This window comes from Dendrobium catenatum, unplaced genomic scaffold, assembly GCF_001605985.2.
Source record: "Dendrobium catenatum unplaced genomic scaffold, ASM160598v2 fragScaff_scaffold_847, whole genome shotgun sequence".
Lineage (NCBI taxonomy): Eukaryota > Viridiplantae > Streptophyta > Magnoliopsida > Asparagales > Orchidaceae > Dendrobium > Dendrobium catenatum.
The window spans coordinates 2,089,097-2,095,329 of record NW_021319309.1 but is presented as its reverse complement, the minus strand read 5'-3'; the positions used below and the strand labels follow the sequence as shown (position 1 = coordinate 2,095,329).

General features: G+C 36.5%; 1 long non-coding RNA gene across 1 annotated transcript in view; it reads left to right on the top strand.

Moving 5' to 3' along the window:
• The window catches only part of LOC110114700, a 16,396-nt gene extending 12,839 nt beyond the window's left edge, over positions 1-3,557 (top strand). Inside the window, exons 2-3 of the long non-coding RNA XR_002305259.2 lie at positions 3,308-3,392; positions 3,458-3,557. This is a non-coding gene — a long non-coding RNA (uncharacterized LOC110114700). The remainder of the gene's footprint in view (positions 1-3,307; positions 3,393-3,457) is intronic.
• The last annotated feature ends 2,676 nt before the right edge of the window (positions 3,558-6,233 follow it).

The window sequence follows — 6,233 nt, the reverse complement described above, 5'->3', positions numbered from 1 at the left end:
TTGAACCCAAATATGCAATGAATTCAAATCCAAACTTAAATAAAATAAACTCAAATTTGAATCAAATGATGAAGACTTGTAAGTTTGGACATGATTGGAATCAAGCATAGTGAATAAGAATAAAGAACTTGAATTAAACTTGCAAGCATTTGGGACTTGAACTTGCAAGTGGCACATTATAACTACAAAGACTCAAACTTGAACTCAGTAAGAATAGAACTTGATTTGAACAATCATGCAATATTTGAGCTCAAACTTAAACTCAAAGGAATTTGAATAATATAAAAGAACTTGATTGAATTTAAAGAACAACATAATATTTGGACTCGATTGAGCAATATAGACTCAAGAACTTGTATTTGAATTTGAATGGAGTTTGAACTCAAGAAGACCACAAGGGATCCAGGCATGAATTTGACTCGAATCAGATGATGAAGATTTGCAGGCTTGCATACTGACTTCAACGAACTAAGCTTGAACTTGTGACTACAATGAATTAAACTGATAACAGCAAAGGACTTTCAACCTTCACATAAGCAATGTGTGACCTAATGTCCATGTTAGTGGATCCACAAGTTCATTCGAAGATGTTGGAAATCATTAACGAAAGAAGTCTCCAATGAATGATACACTCCGTCCATGATGATTATGCCAATCCAAATGCCAATGTCAAATGACAATAATGATAATATTATTATTCAAGTTATAAACCTTCGAGCAATATAATGGGCATAGTGATTTGCTAGTTGTTATACACAATAAATGCAGCATGTTTGTAAACATCGAGGGGAAATAAGTTGGTTACAATAATACTTGGGTGTGTTCATGAATAGAACACTAAGGCTCATGCACAACTGATGTCATTCAAGTGTAATCAAATACACTAGACTCCCTCAAAAGACAATAACCAACACATATGAAGAAGTGGATGATGAGGAATACAACTCAATCAATGATCATAACAATCAAAGATGTCACGGAGAACAAATACATTAAATTTCTACAAACAAGAAGAATTGACATACAATGAACACACGAGCTACATGCTGACGATGACACTCTCTGCAATCATACATAAGAAAGTTGAAATAGAGATGCATGGAATAACATGGTGAAATGTGCAAAGATGTCTCATACACCCGATGGTACAGTAGGGATGCTGCAGGCATCCGATATTAATATACAATGAACTAACAATCAAAAGGTATTCGAGAATTTGGAGTGAATACCGCCTTCATGCAATCAAATGTAAGTGAATACACCATTCTCCTATAAGTAAGAATGTACGACATGCAGCAGATGCAAGTACCCACGGGCCTTTGTAGGAGACCTGCTTTGTACATGAAGTGTCATGTATGAACAAAATGCCAGATTAATACAATGAATGCAAATGCCTATGGACTATTGAAAGAGACAAGTAGTGCACGACAATCTACCTGTATAAAGCAGCAAACAACTCTATCCAGAAGCTGTTATGCCACGCCACCAGATCTGCAACCTTCGTACAAGCTTACAGAAGGCGTTTATAAATATTTTCAAAATACTCCTGCACGTGCACTGTAGTTTGTATAGACATAGGTACACAAGGGGTTAATGCAATCACAAAACCCGCATGGGCCCCGGCGAGCGTGTTATTGGTACACACATGACGTTTAGGGATGTCGCATGGGTTATTAAATTTGAACCCTATCCTTCTAAGCAGGTAAAAACGAGTAGACATGGTATAATTATAAAATACCCCCAAACACCCGCATGGGCCCCGGCGAGCGTGTAATTGATACACACGTGACGTCTAGGGATGTTGCGCGGGTCGATAAGTGAATTCAATTTTGAACTTGATCCTTCTATGCGGATCAATAGGAGTCAACAAAGTTCGAAAAAATATACGGTTGTGGCGACCGGCGTATTTGTTTTAATACATTCATATTAGACCTTCAAGGCTTATATTCAAGAGAATTCACTAACAAAGATAGAAAGCCTACGAGGAACCTAATCCTTGGTCAACAACTTGGTTGAGTTGGCAAGGTTCATAAATGAAAATGCCCCCAAATACCCCTATGACGGTCATGTTGATTGAAAATCTCAACTGGAGGGGTTAATTTCAGACATTTTCAAATGCCACGTCAAATACCCACAAAGTCCAAAAATCCAATAAATTCCAAATTCCAAGATGTTTAAAATTTAAAATCAAACCATTGAACACTTAAAGCAAAATTTATCCACCCTCCGCAACAGTTTGTCGAGGTAGACAAATTAAAAATATTTCAGCTCACATATAGTCAAATACCTAGTTAAAAATATCACTAGAATCCATTCTCAAACAATCTCCTGCTAGTAAGGACGTGGTACGTGTTCTCTAATCGGCGGTTTTGCCGCCAAATGGCACCGCAGGATAAACGATTAAGACCCGGGGCCCTCTGAACCGAGTGATTTTGCCGCCAAATGGCACCACGAAATATCGGTTATGGCCAGAGTCAATACACTCCTTAGTGGCATTAAATCCTTGAGATATGAATCAATAGGATATGATCGATAAGGCACAAAGCCCTTTGTTAGCTAAGGTGGATTCAAATTTGTCCCTTTAGACAAACATCCAACTCATGTCTACAAGGTCTCCTTGGACAAAGCAACCCATGACTGCCGACAAGGATCCTTCTGTCAGGTTGGGTCGACTACCTCCTCTGACTAAGTAGACCAGAGACCACGATGGCCCGGGACGACGGAACCATGGGATCTTGATCGGGTCCATCATCCATTACCCCACCATCCGCTTTAAGTGCAAGGTGGTGAAATTTCTATTTTAAAAATCAAAATCTTCCAAACCCTTCAAACTTTTCCAAATTCTCAAAATTTCATACCCACGCTGCTACTATATGCCATATAACACGTATTTATACGTATCTGATTGACGACTAGCCTTAATAGAAAGTTCTCTCTCGTGATCGGGAGGGGTAATTAACTATAGGAGCTTGCGCCTATAGGAAACCAGAATTCAGATTATAAAGTCCTCACAAAATGAGGGCGAAATCTCTAGGTAGTGTCTTATCTATAAACCCATCTGCCTTCCAAAATTTACCTCGGAACTTATTCTGTTAAAACTCCCTTGCCGAAAAGAAAAGCAAATAGTGCGGGCGGAGGCCGAGGCCGAATTTTCGGAGCCCACAACGCATCTATGGGGCTTTCACTACAAATTACTAGTGACTTGTTTTCCTGACTGAGATCCACTTAGGAATCCCCACTAATCTTCACTATTTGTCTTGAATTTGGAACTATTTGGATACAACTAACGCTTTTGTCTTACATCTAGCTAACACCACTAGTGTGGACAAACCACCATCAAAAGATGCTCAACCCTTGAAAGGAAGCCAGAGGGCTGTACCTGCACATCGCCGGTGAGTTCAGTATCTCATGTTTTTTTTTTGCTTTTTCTTTGTTTTCATTTTTGCTTCTTTTACAGAGCAAAAGCAAGAGGTGTTTCTTTGCAAGATAATGAAGATGATGATGGAAAATAGACATTGTAGATTTGCTGAACGCTGGTTTTGGACAATAAGGGGAGTATATGTGCAGAATAATCAACAACAGGTTATGCCTTTACATCAAAATTGAATAGTAGCTTAATTTATTTGAATGCATTTGGTGCAAAAGAATAAAATATAAAAAGGAAAAAAAATATGTTAGATTTGAAGTATTGCAGATATTATTTGTAATCCAAGCTGTCTCTATTGTCATGCTCATCGATTATATCTGGTGATTATTATGCTTATGTACAACATTAAAACGTTTGTTTAGTTTTTTTTTTTTTCCATTTTCCAATGTGATTAGAATGGAAATTGTTAAGCAGGAGACCTTGTTTTGTTTCTGTTTGAGCTTTGCTTTTCTTTAAGAAAACAGTTACTGTGTTCAAGTTTACCTCTTTAGCTCCCAGATAGAAATCTTTATAAATCCTGAGCGGCCGTATAGACTTTTTGATTTATTTTTTATTGCGGACTAAATTGGAGTTTTGTCTTCCACTTTTCACACACTAGCTAGATAAACAGCCGTCATTCTTTTTTTTTTTTGGTGAAAAATTGCAAATTGCATTAAAAGGAGAACTAATTACAGGACATAAAAGGATCACATTCCTTCTTTAACAAAGTAAGCATAGAGGAATGAATGTTGCTAAAAGAAAAACTATCAACAAAAGAACAACCTTTTAAAGCCAAAGTAGCACATAATCGGCTACTTTATTACAATATCTATTAACATGGTTAAAAATAACCTTATTAAAATCATTAAGAAAGAGGAGCTCCTTTCACAAACCAATATCCATTTGCCAATTAGATTTCTTCAAAGAATCTTTAATGAAGTTGATAATGTTGAGATTATAACCTTCAATTATTATAACTTTGCTATCCATCATCCAACTTTGTATAACCTCCCTTATTGCAACAACCGTATCCAACTCCAATTGAGCTGCATCCCAACGAATTCTTCTTTTTCCAAAAGCAAGAAGTCTTCCTTTATGATCTCTAAACACTCCTGCTATCCTTGCAAGATTATATTCCAAAAGCGAAGCGTCCACATTTATTATAATCCAATCTAGCGGTGTAGGGTGCCAAGAATTTTGAAACTCTCATAGGAGATTAACACCCTAGCTATCTAGCATTGGATTATAATGATTCATGGACGTATACCGCACATTAGAAGCCACCACCACACTTGGAAGAACACTTTTACCATGTTTGAAGTCAGTCCGATTTTTCCAAGCTAAAAAAACGGTTGTACAATATACCTTAATTGTGTTGGAATGTTGAAAAGAGAGTCTTCTAAGTTCATCCAAACAATATTCCAATGATTGAAACATTGGAATGTTAAATCCCTAGTCTCTTAATTTCTGAATAATTACCACAATATGAGCATAACTTTCTATTTCATGACATCCTCTCGCACATAAATCATCATAAGAAAGTTTTCTACATTTAAGAAAGTGGTTTGTAGGAATAGCATGCTTACTTAGGCTCCACCAAAACAATTCCACTCTTGGATTCAATTTTAGTTTCTTAAGCCACCTTGAAAAGCCAAGATCATCCTCCATAATGCTGCCTTTCGTTGTTTCATCATAAGCCAAAGCAAATATTGTTTTTCTGGAATAATGAAACATAGGTTACACTTGGTCATTATGAATATCATGATTGATTTTAACTTGTAAAATCAACATTATAAGATCATTATGAAAGTAACGTTGAAGCTCATCTATATTCCAGTTACCTTCGGTAGATATGAATTGATGCAGTATCATATCCTCCATTCCCACACAATCAGCTACTATTGGCCAGGAATTAAGACATCTATGAAGAAGCCAGATATCTTTCAACACATTAATACTTTCACCATTATCCACTTTTCACTTAATAATGGGTTTGAGATATTTGCTGGCATCTAACAAAATTTGATATGCACTAGACGCTCCTTTCTTACTTTCCTCCTTCAATACATTATTCCCATATGTAGCAATGATATTCATGTGACACAGGATTTGAATTAATCTCCACCCCAATCTCGTTCTAAGAGGACCAGCTTTAAGAACAGACGAGTGCATGCCCAAACCGCCAGCACTTTTCGGTTTGCATAATTCTCCCCAAGCAACATAATGCAAACCCTTCTTTCCATTGGATTTATGCCATATAAAATCCCTACTAAGTTTATCCATTTCATGCAATAACCTTTTGGGAACCAAAGACTGTGTTGATAAAAAATTTGGCAAAGATAAAAAAGAATACTTGATAAGAGTAATCTTTCCTACCAAATATAAATTCTTATTTCCCCAAGAATTAAGTCTTTCCATGACATGATCCATAATACCTTGGAAATATGCCATTCCAAGTCTCCTTAAAGCGATTTTAATTCCAAAATACTGCATTTCCTTCACCGCTTTGAATCCCAACTTCTTAACAATTTTGTTCTGTCTTTGCCGTTTAACTGCTTTAACAAACATGATGTAAGACTTGTTATTGTTCACCCATTCTCCCGTCCATCCACATAAATAAGCAACAATATCTTTTAAAACTTTAACAACTCTTGTAGAAGCTCGATCAAAAACTAACACATCATCGGCAAACAGAAGATGTGTAATCTTGTTGGATCTAGGAGAAATTTGAATACCCAACTCAATACCTCTTTGATTTATTGCATTTGATAATAATTAAGCACACATAATATATAAATATGGAGAAAGAGGACATCCTTGCCGAAAA